Below are 20,669 nucleotides of genomic sequence, written 5' to 3'. Positions count from 1 at the left end.
AGAGAGAAAAAGGAAAGTGACATGCAGAAAACAGAAACGGGGTCCACAAACAGCGGAATTGGTCATAGTTCCGCATTTGCCTTAGTTGAGCACAGTTTGAACAGTTGGCCACATTTGATTGGCCAAAACTCTTACTGGCACAAGAGGAGGCTACAGTCTGTACATAACTCGATTGAAGATATAGATCACAATAAACAGGGAAACCTTTACTTTTAGGCCAAACTTAAAATATGTAAGGAGGCAGCTTTAGGCTAAACTTGATTTAACATTTCTTTGAGCTGGTCACATTAGTGTGCTCTTTTCCAATTCCCTGAAGAAAGTTGGAGGTTAGCTCTCAATACTCAGATACAAATTTTTATTTAATCTCTCTGTTTTCAGTATGGACTCTTACCTTTAACATGCTTGTTTTAAGCTTTCCAGAGAAGAAACTTCCAGTTTATGGAGAAGAGTCAGATTTATGGCTATGAAGAGTAGAAAAGAGATTCTGCTTTTTAAAGAAACTTTCCTGCCAGTTCTCCTCTTTCAAGTCCCACTTCCAAAAATACCTTGTGTTGCCAATTCCTGAGCCTTTGCAGAATCTGCAGTGTAAACTGAATTGCTTCTTGACTTTTCTCTCTGCTGTTTTAGATTCGGCCAGGTACTGTTGGGTCAGGTACTACCAACCTGTACATCTGATTTTAATATTGAAATAATGTCATTTTTTCTTCAGTATCCTTTATCCTCACAGCTTTATTCCAAAAACTAGAATAAAATGTCTGTAATCTGGGAGAGAGAAGAACTAAATATGTATGTTACATCCCCTATCTTGACCTGGAAACTCCAAATGATAGCCTTTAAATTTTTCAATATTTATTTAGTGGAGATGTGAAGAAATTGAGTTTTCTTTCTTAAAATCATACACTTCTTCTTGTGTGCTCAAAGCAACATTTTTAAACCTTTTTTCTGATTTTACAGTTTTGGCATTGTTCCTAACTGTAGCTCATCTACTCAGTCCTTTATAATAGAAGTAATTTACATGCCGATAGTTACAAACCATGTTAAAATGTGTTTATATTTTTCATTTTCACTCATTTACAGGCCTATAAACTATTTCCAATTTTTGTATTTTCTCAAGTTTTTATTTTGAGACAATCAAACCTACAGAAAAATTGCAATAACAAAATAAATATCAGGATACCCTACACTTGAGTGTATCAATTGTTAATATTCTGCCATGTTTGCACACTCTCTCTCTTTTTCTCTTGCTGTCTGTGTCTGTCACTATATGCACATATATTTTTTTATTTCTCAATCATTGGAAAGTAAGTTGTAGACATCATGACACTTCATCCCTAAATTGTCATCATGATTCTTATAAGACTTTCCTCTATAACCTCATGATTATTATACCCAAGAGATTTAGCATTAATTCAATAATGCTGTTTCATTTGTAGCCCATTTTCGAGTTTTCCCAATTGATCCAAACATTTCTTTAAAAGCTGTTTGTCCCCTCCCCGCTTGCCCCACCATCCCAAATCCAGTCATGGATCAAGCACTGCATTTGGTAATTATTCATCTCTAGTCGCTTTTCATTGAGAACACTGCCCCATTTGTGTGTGAATTCTGTGTATTTTATTTACTGTTTGAGGAATCTAGGCTAGCTTCTTGGTAGGCTATCTCATAATTTGCATTTGTATAACTATTTCTTCATGATTAGATTTGCATTCAATATATATATATCTATATTTAGCAAGGATTGTACATAGTTGATGCTGTGCACTTCCCATATGTCACATCGGGAGGCATATAGTATCAGATTGTTCCATCATTGTGGTGATGCTAAATTGGATAACTCCGATAAGGTGTTCTCTTCCAGATGTATTTTAAATGTACTTCATTATCTTCATACTTAGAAAGCAAACTGGTGGTGAGGAATAGGTGTTACTTTGAAGACAGGTGAGTGTATAACAATCATTAACCCAACGGTTTTAGCATCCATTGAAGATTCTTGCCTGAAGCGATGATTATATTCTAATTCTGTCATCCTTTCTGCCCTTATTAGATGGCTTTCTCCTGTAATAAAGAACTTCCTCCTCCCACCACCACCCTCTTTTTCTCTCTTTCAGTATCACTATGAATTTATGGATTTCAAAATGCAGTATTATAGTCCATTACCTTCATTAGTTATTTTGATGCTCAAATTGCCTGACATGTTTCTAATCAGAGCTCTTTCAAGCTGGCTCCTGTGTCCTCTGGATGTATCCCCTTCAGTCTCTGTGTTTCCCTTGTTGTCTAGCACAGAAAATGTTCTAAGTTTAGTTTGTAATTTCTCTGCCTTTGATTTGGAATTAGTCCTTTCTTTAAGGAGTCCTCATTTCTTTCACTGGAAACTGGTGTTTAGAAATCAAGTACTGGACATTAAGTTTCCGTATATGCCACTGTGTCAGAAGGAGAAATACCAATGTTTCACCTGTGTATGTGTATGTTTGCTTATTTTGTAGAAATGAAACTTGATGACAATAAATCAGTAAACAATGGGAATGGTTACCTATGGGAAGTAAGTGGGAGTGAGATGGAGGAATAACTACTGAAATGAGTAGTTCATTGAGGATATCATTTAATATGCTGTGCTTACAGGGGACAGAACTAGGAAACATGGTGACATTCTGAGTTTACATGGATATTGCTAATCAAAACAGAGCACCACTCATTTTCACCATTTTATATTAGATTCTCCTTACTCCACAGTGAGAACCTGTACCCCTAAGCATCACTGTATTTATTTGTTTGCATATTTTCTATATTCAACAAATAGTTTCAGAATTATGCCAATTCTGCGTCTAACAACAAACATATGAAAAAGTTTAAGATTTCTTTGCAACTTTTAAAAAATTTTAGTGATATGATTTGGCTGTGTCACCACCCAAATCTCATATTAAATTGTAGTTCCCACATGTCATGGGTGGGACCCGGTGGGAGGTAATTGAATCATAGGGGTTGTTACCCTCATGCTGTGGTTCTCATGTTCCTAAGTTCTCAAGATATCTGATAGTTTTACATGAGATTTTGCTCTCTTTGCTTGGCGCTTCTCCTTTCTGCAATCATATGAAGAAGGACAGATTTGCTTCCCCTCCCACCATAATTGCAAGTTTCCTGAGGCCTCCCTAGCCATGAGGAACTGTAAGTCTATTAAACTTTCCTTAATAAATTACCCAGTTTCAGGCAGTTCTTGATAGCAGTGTGATTTTATTTTTGAACATGTAAAAGGTTACATGGCTCAACAATGAGAACCGTATAAAAAGTTATTGTATACTCAGAGAAGTCTCATTTCTATCCCCATCTCTTCCACTCTATTAACATATACCCACTATAAATAATTTTATTTGTTTCTAGTTTATCTTGCTTGGGTTTGTTTTTCTAAAATTAGGCCCTTCTGTATTTCATAAAAATAGTATTTTAATATATATAATATATAAAACAATATGATATATAAAAGTTTTGTACAAAAAATTACATATTTACATTTAACATTATATCCTAGAAATTGTTTCCTATCAGTTATTAGAGATCTCCATTCATTGCTTATTCTGTTTCTGGAACGGGGTTCTGATCCAGACCCCAAGAGAGGTTTCTTGGATCTTGTGGAAGAAATAATTTGAGGTGAATCCATAAAGTGAGAGTAAGTTTATTAGGAAAGTAAGGAAATAAAAAAATGGCTACTCCACAGGCAGGGCAACAGCATAACCTGCTGGTTGGCCATTTTTATGGCTATGTCTTTATTATATGTTAAACCAGGGGTAAATTATTCATGAGTTTTCTGGGAAAGGGGTGGGCAATTTTCGGAACTGAGGGTTCCTCTACTTTTTAGATCATAGAAATTAACTTCCTGACATTGCCATGGCATTTGTAAACTGTCATGGCCGCGGTGGAAGTGTCTTTTAGCATGCTTATGCATTAGAATTAGTGTGTGATGAGCAGTGAGGACAACCAGAGGTCACTCCTATCACCATCTTGGTTTTGGTGGGTTTTGGCCAGCTTTTCACTGCATGCTGTTTTATTAGCAAGGTCTTTATGATCTGTACCTTGTGCCAACCTCCTATCTCATCCTGTGACTAAGAATGCCTTCACCTCCTAGGAATGCAGCCCAGTAGGTCTCAGCCTTATTTTACCCAGCCCCTATTTAAGATGGAGTCTCCCTAATTAGAAAGTCACTGATATGGCTATATAGTGTTAAAATGTAAGAGGACAAATTATAGCTTATTTTGAGATGGAGCATGGAAATAAAGGGAAAACTTGAGGTCCTTCAAGGGAAATTCCAGATACCTACCCAGCCCCAAGAAACAACTTGATAAGCAAGAACATACCAGTAGTCTAAAACAATAGCGAAGGAAATTAGAACCATGGAATATTTGGTTCCCTATGGAAACTAAAGGTAACATCGTAACATAAGTCTCTGAGTTTTTTTTCAGAAACCCAGATTCCCACCAAACAGATTCACCAGCACATAAAATTCAGATGAGGGGGAGCTAGGCACTGAATTCTGACCCCCTTTCTTTGTTCTGAATTTCTTTCTAAGTGGCCTAGAGAAAGTCACACCCACAAGCCAGAGCTAACATTCTTTTCTGCTGACCCCAGATTCTTAAACAAAGCTTCTTTTCCTTAACCAGTTGCAAATCAGAAAATCTTTGAATCTACCTGTGGTCTGTAAGCCCCACCCACCTCAAGATATCCCTTTTAGGCCAAAACCAATGTGTAACCTCCATGTGTTGATTTATGATTTTGCCTGTTACTTCTGCTTTCCTGAAATTTACCCCTGCCTCTAATAATTCTTACCTGCATGGCACTGGAGAGGTCAGAATTTAAGCATTAGCTGCCTGATCCTCCTTGCTTGATGCCCTGAAAATAAATGCCTCACTTTCTCTTGCTGCCAACCCAATGTCAGTGTTTGGCTTTGTTGTGCTGGGTAAGTAGACTCCAGTTTGGTTCTATAATAATTTATCTATGTCTTTTATGGATATACATTTAAATTGCTTCCAACATTTTCCTATTATAAATAATGATTCAGCTCATGCCTGTGTTGTTTTGTATTTGTAGAGGTGTATCTTCTGTTCCTTTCTCTCTTCCTTCTCCTTCTGGTATTCTCACTATGCATATGTTATACATTTTTGTAATTGTCCCACAGTTGTTAGATATTTTGTTCCAGCTAAAAAACAACAACTTTTTTCTCCTTTGTCTTCCAGTTTGGGAAGTTTCTGTTGACATACCTTTAAGGTCATTGATTCTCTCCTCAGTCACCTCTAGTCTACTGATCAAAGGCATTCCTTATTTGTTATTCTGTTTTTTATTTCTAGCCATCCTTTTGATGCATTGCTTATTTGTTCTTGCATGTTGTCTTATTTTTCCTTTAGAGCCCTTAGTATATCAATAATAGCTATTTTAAATTTCTGGTCTGATAATTCTAAAATCTCCAACACATCAGAGTCTGGTTCTGATGCGTGTTCTCTCTCTTCAGATTGTGATTTTTGCCTTTTAGTATGCTGTATAATTTTTTGTTGGAAACTGAACATATCAGGTAAAAGAAATGAAGTACATAGGCCTTTAGCTTTTCTGTTTATCTGGATGGGAATTGGGCTGTGTTTATTGCTTATCGTAGGTGTAGGTGTCAGAGGCTAAAATACCCTCTGGTGTTCTTGTTTTTCTCTGCCTTGTTATCTTTGGGTTTCTCTAGAGAATTCTCAAATAAGGTCTGAGGACTTGCAGTTCTTTCAATTGTGTTCTTCTGTGATTATATAAGGGCTCATTGTGGTGGTAAGGAATGGTGAGAGAAAGTGTTCTATACTACTATGATTAGGTCTCAGTCTTCTAGTAAGCCTGTGCCCCTGGGCTGTGGCCTTCATAAATACTTCTCAGTTTGTTTTCCTATTTTTAGGTGAGACAGAAAGTCTACAGGGGCCTGAAATGGAGTACTTCCCTTCTCCCATGTAAGTTAAGCCGTGGTAAAATATTTGTCTTGAAGGCAGACCTTTGTTTAAAGAAAGAAAATACTCTAGGTGTATTTCAAAATGATACTTTCCTCCTCCCCCTTCAAGAATCAAAAAAGGATTTTTATTTTTTCAGAGCTTTACCCTCAAGAAATGGAAATTCTGGAGATAAAAACTTATAAAAGTGTGGGAACCCTTACAGATGGCACCCAAGGTTGTTTTTTTTTTTTCCTCAAGTTACAACACACTGTCTCTAACAATTAGTCAATTACCTTTGTTTTCTTATCAATTTCCTACCAGTTGCTGGCTCCAGTAGTGGTTTCTGTTATCAGGAGGCCATGATTCTCTGTATTTTCTTCTCCAATGTTCAGGTCAGTGGTTTGCTCTTACCTTAATTCTCTGGTGGACCTAAGGTCTGGTTTTCAGTTTGTTCAGCTTTTTTTTTTTCCTTGTAAGGATGGGAGTGATAACTTCTAAGCTTTTTACATGTTGGACTGGAAACCAGAAGTTTATATAACTTCTAGAAGTGCATCTTAAAGATAAAATCCTAGAAGTGGTATTACAAAGTCAAGAAGTAAGATATATGCTATTTTGTTCCATATTGCTATATCCCCTCCATTGGGCTGTGCTATTTTGCATTTCTACCAGCAATGTGTGAGAATGTTGTTCTAACAGAATGTTGTCAAGCTTTTGAATTCTTGGCAATCTAATGGTGAGAACTGGTGTCTCAATATAGTTTTATTTTGCATTTCTCTTATGAGTGAAGTTGTGAATTTTTTAATGTTTAAAGGACATTTACATGTGTTTTCTTGTGAACTCTGTTTATACCTTTTGCTCTGTCCTCCACCTTTTAAACAATAAGGTTTTGGTATTTTCCATCACAATTTAAGAATATTTTATCTATTAGATAGATTAATGCTGTCAGTGTGACATATTTTGTTGTTGTTTCTTTACCAGTTTGTGATTTGTTTTTTGATTTTTCTTTTTCATTTTGGCCTTACAAAATTTTTTGTATAGATGCAGTTTATTTTTAACTGGATTCTGAGTCATAGTTGGATATATATTTTCTCATTATAATTTATTAAACATTTTCTTACCCCAGTCATTTGAGATGCAATCTTTTTCATATGTTAAATTTTCAAATGTGGTTGGATTTAGTCCTTGATTTGCTATTCATTTCTATTGGTCTGTGTACTTGTGCTCTATTTCCATAATATTTTAATTACAGTGGTTTTATGATATGTTTTAATTTCTGCTATGGCTAGTCTACCCTCACTTCTTTATTCCATGGTTTATTTTTCTCCTAGCTATTCTTACATAAATATATTTTGGAGGCAACTTGTCTAAATCTAGAAAATAAAACTTAAAAATATTGTTATGTGGATTATATTAAATGTATTTTAACTTTGGAGAACTGGCATTTTTAATGCTGTTGGGTCATTAAATCTGTATTAGTTTCCTGTTGCTATAATAAATTATCACCAATGTGGCTTAAAACCACATAAGTTTATTATCTTACAATTCTGGAGATCAGAAGTCCAAAAGTCTCATAAAATCAAGATGTCAGAGGGCTGTATTGCTTCTGGAGACTTGGGGAGAATCCATTTCCTTGTTTTCTTCATATCCTTGGCTTGTGGGTCCTTCCTCCATCTTTAAAGACAGGAGCACAGGATTTTCTTTCTTTTTTTAAAAAAATATATATTTTATTGCATTTTAGGTTTTGGGGTACATGTGAAGAATATGCAAGATTGTTGCATAGGTACCTACATGGCAATGTGGTTTGCAGCCTTTCCCCCCCATCACCTATATCTGGCATTTCTCTCCATGTTATCCCTCCCCAACTCCCCACCCCATGCTGTCACTACCCTAGTCCCCCCACCGCCGACAGACCCTAGTGTGTGATGCTCCCCTCCCTGTGTCCATGTGTTCCAATTGTTCAATACCCACCTATGAGTCAGAACATGCAGTGATTGATTTTCTGTTCTTGTGTTTGCTGAGAATGATGGTTTCCAGGTTCATCCATGACCCTACAAAGGACACAAACTCATCGTTTTTTATGGCTGCATAGTATTCCATGGTGCATGTGTGCCGCATTTTCCCTGTCCAGTCTATCATCAATGGGCATTTGGGTTGATTCCAGGTCTTTGCTATTGTAAACAGTGATACAATGAACATTCGTGTGCATGTGTCCTTATAATAGAACTATTTATAATACTTCAGATATATACCCAGTAACGGGATTGCTAGGTCAAATGGAATTTCTGTTTCTAGGTCCTTGAGGAATCGCCACATTGTCTTCCAGAATGGTTGAACTAATTTTCACTCCCACCAACAGTATGCAAGTGTTCCTATTTCTCCACATCCTCTCCAGCAACTGTTGTCTCCAGATTTTTAAATAATCACCATTCTAACTGGCATGAGGTGGTATCTTAATGTAGTTTTGATTTGCATTTCTCTAATGACCAGTGACAATGAACATTTTTTCATTGGTTTGTTGGCCTCATATATGTCTTCTTTTGTAAAGTGTCTGTTATATCTGTTGCCCACTTTTGAATGGGCTTGTTTTTTTCTTGTAAATCTGTTTTAGTTTTTTGTACATTCTGGATATTAGCCCTTTGTCAGATGGGTAGATTGCAAAAAATTTTTCCCATTGTGTTGATTGCTGATGAACTCTAATGATTGTTTCTTTTGCTGTGCAGAAGCTCTGGCATTTAATTAGGTATCATTTGTCTATTTTGGCTTTTGTTGTCAATACTTTTGGTGTTTTAGTCATGAAGTCCTTGCCTATGCCTATGTCCTGAATGGTTTTGCCTAGATTTTCTTTTTGGGTTTTTATGGTGTTAGGTCTTATGTTTAACTCTTTAATCCATCTGGAGTTAATTTTAGTGTAAGGTATCAGAGAGGGGTTCAGTTTCTGCCTTCTGCCCATGGCTAACCAGTTTTCCCAACACCATTTATTAAACATGGAATCCTTTCCCCATTGCTTGTTTTTGTCAGGTTTGTCAAAGATCAGATGGTTGTAGATGTGTGGCATTGCCTTCAAGGCCTCTGTTCTGTTCCATTGGTCTGTATCTCTGTTTTGGTACCAGTACCATGCTCTTTTGATTACTGTAGCCTTGTAATGTAGTTTGAAGTCAGATAGTGTGATGCCTCCAGCTTTGTTCTTTTTGCTTAGGATTGTTTTTGCTATGCGGGCTCTCCTTTGGTTCCATATAAAGTTTAAGGTGGTTTTTTCCTAGTTCTGTGAAGAAGGTCATAGGTAGCTTGATGGGGATGGCATTAAATCTATAAATTACTTTGGGCAGTATGGCCATTTTCACTATACTGATTCCTCCTAACCATGAGCATGGAATGTTTTTCCATCTGTTTGTGTCCTCTCTTATTTCGTTGAGCAATGGTTTGTAGTTTTCCTTGAAGAGGTCCCTTACGTTCCTTGTTAGTTATATTCCTAGGTATTTTATTCTCTTTGTAGCATTTGTGAATGACAATTCATTCTTGATTTGGCTCTCTTTAAGTCTGTTATTGGTGTATAGGAATGGCTGTGATTTTTGCACATTGATTTTGTACCCTGAGACTTTGCTGAATTTGCTTATCAGTTTAAGAAGATTTTGGCCTGAGACGATGGGTCTAAATATACAATCATGTTGTCTGCAAATAGAGACAATTTGACTTCCTCCTTTCCTAAATGAATACGCTTCATTTCTCATTCTTGCCTGATTGCTCTGGCTAGAACTTCCAATAGTATATTGAATAGGAGTGGTGAGAGAGGGCATCCTTGTCTTGTGTGCGATTTCAAAGGGAATGCTTCTAGTTTTTGCCCATTCAGTATGATATTGGCTGTGGGTTTGTCGTAAATAGCTTTTATTATTTTGAGATATGTTCTGTCGATACCTAGTTTATTGAGAGTTTTTAGTGTAAAGGGCTGTTAAATTTTGTCAATGACCTTCTCTGCATCTGTTGAGATAATCATGTGGTTGTCTTTAGTTCTGTTTATGTGGTGAATTATGTTTATAGACTTGTGTATGTTGAACCAACCTTGCATCCCTGGGATGAAGCTTCTTGATGGTGATGAATAAGCTTTTTGATATGCTGTTGCAATCGGTTTGTCAGTATTTTATTGAAGATTTTTGCATCTATGGTCATCATGGATATTGGCCTGAAGTTTTTTTTTTGTTGAGTCTCTGCCAGGTATTGGTATCAGGATGATGTTGGTCTCATAAAATGATTTGGCAAGGATTTCCTCTTTCGGGGTTGTTTGGAATAGTTTCAGAAGGAGTGGTACAAGCTCCTCTTTATATGTCTGGTAGAATTCGGCTGTGAACCCTTCTGGACCTGGGCTTTTTTTGGGTGGTAGGTTATTAATTGCTGCCTCAACTTTAGCCCTTGTATTGGTCTATTCAGGGTTTCGATTTCTTCCTGGTTTAGGCTTGTGAGGATATAAGTGTCCAGGAATTTAACCATTTCTTTCAGGTTTACTGGTTTATATGCATAGAGTTGTTTGTAGTAATCTCTATGGTAGTTTGCATTTCTGTGGAATCTGTGGGGATATCCCCTTTATCATTTTTTTTATTATCTATTTTATTCTTCTCTCTTTTCTTTATTATTAATCTGGCTAGCGGTCTATTTTGTTGAACTTTTCAAAAAACCAGCTCCTGGATTTATTGATTTTTTTTGAAGGATTTTTTGTGTCTCTGTCTCCTTCAGTTCTGCTCTGATCTTAGTTATTTTTTTTGTCTTCTGCTAGCTTTTGAGTTTTTTTGATCTTGCTCCTCTAGCTCTTTCAATTTTGATGATAGGGTGTTGATTTTGGATCTTTCCTTGCTTCTCATGTGGGCATTTATTGCTATATATTTTCCTCTAGACACTGCTTTAAATGTGTCCCAGAGATTCTGGTACATTGTGTCTTTGTTCTCACTGGTTTCAAAGAACACTTTATTTCTGCCTTCATTTCATTGTTTATCCAGTCAACATTCAAGAGCCAGTTGTTCAGTTTCCATGAAGCTGTGCAGTTCTGAGTTAGTTTCTGAATTCTGAGTTCTAACTTGATTGCACTGTGGTCTGAGAGACTGTTATGATTTCCATTCTTTTGCATTTGCTAAGGAGTGATTTACTTTCAATTATGTGGTCAATTTTAGAGTAGGTGTGATGTGGTGTTGAGACAAAGGTATATTCTGTGGATTTGGGGTAGAGAGTTCTTTAAATGTCTATTAGGTTTGCTTGGTCCAGGTCTGAGTTCGAGTCCTGGATATCCTTGTTAATTTTCTTTCTCTTTGATCTGTCTAATATTGACAGTCTCTCTCTCTCTCTCACCTTTGCTCTCATGGTGCCTTCTCTGACTTGACCTTCCTGACTTCCTCTTACAAAGATCCTTGTGATTATAGTGGACCCACTTGGATAATTCAGATCAAGCTCCACATCTGTCTATCCTTAATGTAATCACTTCTGCAAAGTTCATTTTGCCACACAAAAGGTGGCATATTCCAAGCTCTGGGGGTTTGAACCCGGGCATCTTTGCAGAGGAGTGGCTATTATTCTGTTTACCACACTATCCAAGAAAAAGTGATCTTTCCATGTTCAAGTTTATTTTTGTGGTTTCAGGACTGTATTCAAGTTTTCTTCCTACATGTTTTGCACATTTTTAGTTAAGCCTAATACCTGATTCTTTTCAATGATTTTGTAAATGAAGTAGTCTTCCTCATTATATCAAACTGGTTATTCCTGTATAAAAGCTATTGATTTGTATTAATTCAATATTCTGAAGTTATTTTTTCAGAGCTTTACCCCAAGAAGTGGAGATTCTGAAGATAAAAATTCTTACTGAAATATTTTGTTATTGGTGTTGTGTCTTGACATATAACTTTAGGTATATCATCACATTAATAAAGATAGATTTGTTAATACTTCTTTTCTAATTCTCACTTCTAAAAGGTTTCTTTTGTCTGATTGCATTGGTTAACGCCTTCAGTACATAGTGGGAAAACTTACCTTGTTTAGGGACTTCACGGCAATGCCTCTAGTGTTTCCCCACTGAGAAAGAGTCTAGCTTCAGGACTGAGATACGCATTTTGAAAATCTTATTCAGAAATATCCATCAATCCTTACCTGGATTGTGTTTGGAAATTTATTTAAGTTTGGAATTTTGTTTTAATTTTAGGATCTATGGAGAAAATTATATCATTCTGTATTTGCCTCTATTAATATGTTAAAATATATTAATAGATTTTTAAATATTGGTCTAATTTTTTCATGCTTGGAATAAATCCTAGTCAAGATAATTCTCTTTCTAATATGATCTTTTGATCTGTTTGCTAATATTTAATTCAGTGTTTTATACATCAATATTTAAAAAGGACCTTTGTTTATAACTTGGGAAGGTGCTAGCTTTATTAAATTTCGGTAGAAATGTTATTTTGCTTCATTAAATATTTTAGATTCTTTTTTCTTTTTCTGTGCTTTGAAACAATTTAAGTAGCATTAAGATTTTCTAATTTTTGGACATTTGGTAGAATTCATCTGTGAAACATCTAAGCCTGATGTTTCTTTTATGGAATAGATCTATGATGACTTTCTCTATTTTTTTCTATGGCAGTTGGTTTAAGCTTTTGATTTCTACTGAGGTCAAATTTGATAAATTACATTGTCCTGTGAATTTACCTATTTTATTTAGATTTTTAGTTTATTTTCATATTATGCTAAGTAGTCTGTTATTTTTCATCTCTACCATCTCAATAGTTATTTACAGTTTTATTTTCTACATTTCTGCCTTATTTATTTTTTGGTAACATCTATCTGTTTAACCATTTTAAATGCATAATTCAGCATATTAAATGCATTCATAATGTTGTGCAGCCATCACCATCATCCATCTCTATACCTCTTTATCTTGTAAAACTGAGACAATAATGCCCCATTTCCCCCTCCCCAGCCCCTGGCCAGCACCATTCTAGTTTCTGTCTCTGTGATTTTGACTACTGTACCTCATATAAGTGGAATCATACAGTATTTGTCTTTTTGTGACTGGCTTATTGCACTTAGCATTTTGTCCTGAAGATACAGCCATGCTGTAGTATGTGTCAGAATTGTCTTCCTTTTTGGGATGAATACTCTTCTACAATGCTACATTTTGCTTATTCCTTAATCTGTCAATGGGCACTTGCTTCTGTATTTTAGCTATTGTGAATTATGCTGCTATGAATATGGGGGTAAAAATATCTCTTTGAGATCCTACTTTCAATTCTTTTGGGTATATATATTTAGAAGTAAAATGACTGGGTCATATAATTATTTGATTTCTAATTTTTTGGGAAATTGCCATGCTGTTTTCTACAATAGCTGTACCATTTTACATTCCTACCAACACTACACAAGGGTTCCAGTTTCTCCACATCATCACCAGCACTTGTTATTTTATGGGTTTTTTTTTTTTTTGAGTCAGAGTTTTGCTCTTTTTGCCCAGGCTGGAGTGAAGTGGCACTATCTCAGCACACTGAAACATCTGCCTCCTGGGTTCAGGAGATTCTCCTGCCTCAGTCTCCCAAGTAGCTAGGAAAGTAGCCATTCTAATGGGGGTGAGCTGTTATGGCTTGTAATTTTGATCTGTATTTCCCTAATGATTAATGATGATGTGCATCACTTTGCGTGTTTATTAGATAAATGTCTATTCCAGTCCTTTGCCTATTTTTTAATCAGATTGGGTTTCTGTTGTTGAGTTTTAGGATTTCTGTATATATGCTGAAGATTATTCCCTTATCAGATGGTATGATTATATGGTTTTGCTGTGTCCTCACCCAAGTCTCATCTGGAATTCCCACATGTTGTGGCAGGGACCCAGTGGTATGTACTTGAATCATAGAGGCAGGTCTATGATTCCCATGCTGTTCTCATGATAGTAAATCTCATGGGATTTGAGATCTGATGGTTAAGAGGGAGTTTTCCTGCATAAGCCCTCTTCTTTTGTCTGCTGCCATGTGAGTTGTGCCTTTGCTGTTTTTCAAGATTTCTGTGGCTATTCAGGGTTCCTTGAGATTCCGTATGAATCTCACAGGTTTTTCTGTGTCTGCAACAATTATTTTGGGGATTTTGATAGAGATTGCATCAAATATGTAGATTATTTGTGTAGTATTAACATCTTAACAAGTCTTCCAATTCATGAACGCAGATATTTCCATTCATTTATGTCTTTAATTTTTTCAGCAATATTTTGTAGTTTTAATTCTATGTGTTTCATGTCCTTGATTAATTTCAAAGCATTTTATTATTTGTGATGCTACTGTAAATGTAATTGTTTTTGTAATTTTTTTTAGATTCTTAAACTGAGTTTTGAGTGGTAGCTTTGTATTTTACTACTTTGCTTTGAATTCATTTATTACTTCTAACAGATATATTTTTTTGAATCCTTGGAATTTTCTACATAATATCCTCTGCAAAAAGAGCAAGTAGTGATTTCACTTATTCTTTTGTAATTTGGATGCCCTTCATTTCATTTCTTTTTTCTTTCTTTTTTTTTTTTTTGCATAACTGTTCTGGCTAGAATGTCAAGTAATATGCTGAATAGAAGTTGTGAAAGCAAGAATCCTTGCCTTCTTCCTGATCTTAGAGGAAAAGTTTTCAGTGTTTCATCATTCAGTATCATGTTTGCCAAAGTTTTTTGCATCAATATTAATAAGGAATATTGATCTGTAATTTTCTTTTCTTGTAGTGTCATTGCCTGGCTTTGGCATCAAGGAAATACTGTTTTCATAGAATGAGTCAGGAGGTGTTCCCTACTATTCAATTTTTCAGAAAATTTTGAGAAAGATAGGTATTAGTTTTTCTTTACATTTTTCAATAGAATTCACCAGTGAAGCCACTGGTCCAGGACTTTTCTTTTCTTGACTACTGATTAAATCTCCTTACTAGTTAATATGTCTACTCAGATTTTCTATTTCTTCATGACTTAGTCTTGGTAGATTTTGTGTTTCCAGGAATTTGTTTGTTTTGTCGAGGTCATCTAATTTGTTGTCATACAGTTTCTCATAGTACTGTCTTATAATTCTTTTTATTTCTATAGCCTCAGTGGAAATATAGTCACTTTCATTTCTGATTTTAATAATTTAATTCATCTCTTTTTTTACATTAGTCCATCCAGCTAAGTTTTTTCAATTTTGTTGAGTTTTTTGAAAAATAAATTTTTGGTTTTATTGATTTTCACTGTTGCTTTTTGATATGGCTTGACTGTGTCCCTACCCAAATGTCATCTTGAATTGTAATAATCCCCATGTCTTGTGGGAGGGACCTGGTGGGAGGTAATTGAATCATGGAGGCTGGTTTTTCATGTGCTGTTCTCATCATGATAAATAAGTTTCATGAGATCTGATGGTGTTATAATGGGAAGTTCCCCTGCACACTCTTTCCTGCTGTTATCTAAGACATGCCTTGCTCCTCCTCTGCCTTCTCCCATGATATTGAGGTCTCCCCAGCCATGTGGAACTGTGAGTCCATTAAATCTTTTTTCTTATGAATGACCCAGTCTCAGGTATGCCTTTATTAGCAGCATGAGAATAGACTGATACACTTTTCTATTCTTTATATCATTTATCTCTGCTCTAATATTCATTATTTACTTCCTTGTGATAGCTTTGGGTTTAGTTTGTACTCCCTTTTCTAGCTCCTTAAGTTATAAAGTTAAGTTGTTAATACTGGTTCTTTCTTGCTTTGGTGTTATTTAGTGGTGATTTTTTTTTTTTTTTTGAGACGGAGTTTCGCTCTTGTTACCCAGGCTGGAGTGCAACGGCGCGATCTCGGCTCACCGCAACCTCCACCTCCTGGGTTCAGGCAATTCTCCTGCCTCAGCCTCCTGAGTAGCTGGGATTACAGGCATGCACCACCATGCCCAGCTAATTTTTTGCATTTTTAGTAGAGACGGGTTTTTACCATGTTGGCCAGGATGGTCTCGATCTGTTGACCTTGTGATCCACCCGCCTCGGCCTCCCAAAGTGCTGGGATTACAGGCTTGAGCCACCGTGCCTGGCCTTTAGTGGTGATTTTTGATATTTTAGTGCACCTGTCACTGGAGCAGTGTACACTGTACCCAAGTATGAGTTTTTTATCTTGACCATCCTCCCAGCCTTGCCCTGGAGTCCCCAAAGTTCATTATATAATTTTTATGCCTTTGCATCCTCATAGCTCAGCTCCCACTTAAAAGTAAGAACATATATTTGGTTTCTTGTCCTGAGTTACTTCACTTAGAATAATGGCCTCCAGCTCCATCCATGTTGCTGCAAAATACATTTATTTTATTCCTTTTATGGCTTACTCGCATTCCATGGTGTGCAGATACCATCTTTTCTTTATCCACTCATTGTTTTATAGACATTTAGGTTGGTTCCATATCTTTGCAATTGTGAATTATGCTGCTATAAACATGCATATGCATATGTCTTTTTCATGTAATGACTTCTTTTCCTTTTGGTTCTTTTTTTTAATGTTAAGTATTCATAGCTCTAAATTTTTCTCAGCACTGCTTTCATAAGTTTTAACATGTTGTACTTTTGTTTTGATTAATCTCTGTGTATTTCCTAATTTACCTTGTGATTTGTTCTTTGATCCATTGCTTAGTCATGAGGGCAGTCTTTAATGAACAAATTTGTGAGGTTTTCAATTTTACATCTGTTATTGATTTCTAACTTCATCTTGTGATCAGAAAAGATATTTTGTTTGATATCTATCTTGCAAAACTTATCGAGACTTAATTTGTGGCATAGCATGTGGTCCATCCTGGAAGATGTCCCTGTGCCCTCGAGAAGAATGTGTGGTGTTGTTGGGCAGCATGTTTTGTATGTCTGTTAGATTTAGTTGATTTATTGTGCTTAAGTCCTCTTCTGTCTGGTTTTTCTGTTATTGAAAGTGGGGTACTGATGTATTCAACTATTATTAAATAACTATTTCTCTCTTTAATTCTGTCAGTTTTCACTTTATATATTTTGATGGAATTCTATTTGGTATGTAAATATTTATAATAGTTATATCTTCTTGCTGTATTTAAGCTTTTATTAATTCATAATGTCTTTCTGTCTCTTGTATCCTTTTTGATTTAAAGTCCATTTTGTCTAATATTAGTATAGCCACTGCTGCTCTCTTTTGATTACTATGTACATAGAATATCTTTGTCCATCCTTTCACTCTCGATCTGTGTCTTTGAATCTAAGGTGAGTCTCTTGTAAACAGCATATATTTGGATCATGGTGTTTTTTGTTTTTATTTTTTTTTAAATTCATTCTGTCAATCTTTGTCTTTTGAATGGAGAGTTAATTAATTTATATTGAAAGTAATTACTTCTGTCATTTTACTATTTGTTTTCTTTGTACCTCATAACATTTTTTATCCCTAATTTATTAGATTACTGTCTTCTTTTGTGTTTAATTTTTTGAAGTGAAATATTTAAATTGCTTTTGAATTTCCTTTTATGTATATTCCACAGTTATTTTCTTTTTGGTTACCATGGTGGTTACATTTAATATTCCAAACTTAAAACACTCAAATTTGAATTTATAACAGGTTAACTTCAACAATATACAAAAACTTTGCTGCTTTGCTGCTTCCACCCTACCTCTTTGGGTTGTTGATGTCACAAACTTACATCTTTATGCATTGTATGCCACAAAACATTATCAATTATTTTAAATATATTAGTGTCTTATATTATGCAGAAAACAAAATGTGAAGTTATAAACCAAAGTTAGAATAATACTAGCTTTTAGACTAATAATTTTGCAATACACTAGTTTATTAAATCATGTAAAAAAAACAAAACGTAGAGTTACAAACAGTTTATATAATAATATTACTTTTATAATTGCCCATGGTTTACCTTTATTGTGGTTCCGATATTTTTATGTGATGTCAAATTAGTATCTAGTGTTCTTTCATTTCATCCTGAAGGAGTCCCTTGAGTATTTCTCACAGGACAGATATACTGGTAACTAACTCCCTTGAGTTTTCTTTGTCTGGGAATGTACCAGTTTCTCTCTCACTTTTGAAGCACAGTTTTGCTGGATATAACATTCTTAATTCACAGCTTTTTTTCTTTTAACACTTGGAATATAACAGCCCATCCCCTTTTGGCTTCCAATTTGTAATGAAAAATATGCTTATAATCTTATTGAGGATTTCTTATATGTGATGAGTCACTTCTCTTTTGCCTGCTTTCAAGATTCTCTCTGTCTTTTGAGAGCTTGATTATAATGTGTCTCAGTGTGGAATCTTTTTCCATTGAAGGTCTTTCTGAGTTCATCTTACTTGGTGTTATTGAACTTTTTGAATGTTTATATTCATATTTCATCAAACGTAGCAAGTTTTTAGCAACAACTCCTTCAGTTATTCACTTTGCTTCTTTCTCTATTATTCTGAGACATTTATAATGTACATGTTGATCTAATTGACAGTGTCCCACTTGTCCTCCCAGGCTGGGAGGACACAATTAAAGAGAAGATTACTTCTTTTTAATCTTTTTTCTTCTCATCCTCAGAAACAATGATTTCCACTGTTCTATCTTAAAGTTCAGTTCTTTCTTCTGCCTGCTCAAATCTATCTTTGAAAACCTCTAGAGAATTTTTCATTAGTCTATTGTATTTTTCAGCTCCAGAATTTTTTTTTTATGTTTTGTGTTTTAAAAAATATTTCCAGTTTCCCTATACACAGTTATCTTGACTTTCCCCACATCATTCATTAGTCCTTTGAGCATTGCTAAGATAATTATCTTAAAGTCTTTGTCTATTAGATCTGCCATCAGTTATTATTAAGGGGAAGTTTCTGTTGACTTATTTTTTCCTTTGAAAGGGCCATAATTTTTTATTTCTCTGTTTGCCTTATGATTTTTTTGTTGATAAGTAGGCATTTTAATATAATAATGTGATAACTCTGGAAATCAGATTTATCCCTTTCTCTAGGGCTTGCTGGTTTTAGAAATTTTCTTTTTTCTTTCTTTCTTTCTCTTTTTGATGATTGTTATCTATTGTTACATCAAGAATCAGCTTGAAGTATAAACTTAAGATATTCTCAGGTATGTTCTGATCCTGTAGCTTTTGCTGGGCATGTAGTTACTTTCTAATTTGCATTTATATATAGTTTTCAAACGTTGTAATCTTTTATGTTATAATGTTTTATATCTGGCCCTCAAAAGAAAAAGAAGGCTGCATGCAGTGGCTCATACCTGCAATCCCAGCACTCTTTGAGGCTGAGACAGGCAGATTGCCTGAGTTTGAGATCAGCCTGGACAACATAGTGAAAGTCTGTCTCTACAAAAAATACACACACACACACAAAATAGCCAGGCATGGTTGTGCATGCCTGTAATTCCAGCTACTTGGCAGGCTGAGGTAGAAGAATCACTTGACCCCAGGAGGCCAAGGCTGTGGTGAACTGAGGTTGCACCACTGCACTCCAACCTAGCAATGAGAGAGAGAGGGGTGAGGGTAGAGGGGAGAGGGGAGAAGGGAGAGGGAGAGAGGGGGAAGGGGGGGAGGGGGAGAGGGGGGTAGATGGGGGGAGAGGGGAGAGGAGGGGAGAGGGGAGAAAGGGAGGGAGGAAAAAAGAAAGAGAAAGAGAGAGAGAAAGGAAGAAAGGAAGAGGGAGGGCCACTAGTCAGAGGTGAAGAGGCCCGAAGCAGGGCAGGGAAGGTACAATAATGGCCTCCTTCTTTGCACCTCTGTGATTAGAAACAGCAGTCAGTGGTCAGAACACAGATCCTTGCTATTTGGATAACAGGGCCATTGTTGCCCACTCTGTCACCCACAAACTGTAAAGAGTGCTTCAGAACATTTGCTTAGCTGTTTGCCATGGGGATAGGAATAGGGAATGGGTAGCTCCTATTGTGCTAAGAGCTAAAATTGACTGAAATTAACCACAGTTTACCCTCTAAGTCTTCCCTGGAAGTCATAAGCCTTAAATAGATTTCATAATTTCAACATAGTTACAACCAACAGATACCGCCAGGGCAATTGTTGTCTAGATGGGGAGACAGATTTCTTTTTTTTAATGTTATATATATATATAATATATATATTAATGTTATATATATATGTGTGTGTGTGTGTGTGTGTACTTTATATATATATATATATATGGTACTTTAAATTCTGGGGTACATGTGCAGATCATGCAGAATTGTTGCATAGGTACATACATGGCAATGTGGTTTGCTGCCTTCATCGCCCTGTCACCTATGTCTGGCATTCCTTCCCATGTTATCCCTCCCCAACCTCCCTACCCCCACTGTCCCTCCTTTAGTTTCCCTCATCAGACCCCAGGGTGTGATGCTCCCCTCCCTGTGTCCATGTGTTCTCGTTGTTCAACACCCGCCTATGAGTGAGAACATGCAGTGTTTGATTTTTCTGTTCTTGTGTCAGTTTGCTGAGAATGATGGTTTCCAGATTCATTCATGTCCCTACAAAGGACAAGACCTCATCGTTTTTTATGGCTGCATAGTATTCCATGGTGTATATGCGCCATATTTTCCTTGTCCAGTCTATCATCACTGGGCATTTGTGTTGGATCCAGGTCTTTGCTATTGTACACAGTGCTGAAATAAACATATGTGTGTATGTGTCTTTATAATAGAACGTTTTATGATCCTTTTGGTATGTACCCAGTAATGAGATTGCTGGGTCAAATGGAATTTCTATTTCTAGGTCCTCGAGGAATTGCCACACTGTCTTCTGCAACAGTTGAACT

This window comes from Callithrix jacchus, chromosome 10, assembly GCF_049354715.1.
Source record: "Callithrix jacchus isolate 240 chromosome 10, calJac240_pri, whole genome shotgun sequence".
Lineage (NCBI taxonomy): Eukaryota > Metazoa > Chordata > Mammalia > Primates > Cebidae > Callithrix > Callithrix jacchus.
The sequence above is the reverse complement of the archived record's forward strand: the minus strand, read 5'-3'. Positions refer to the sequence as shown.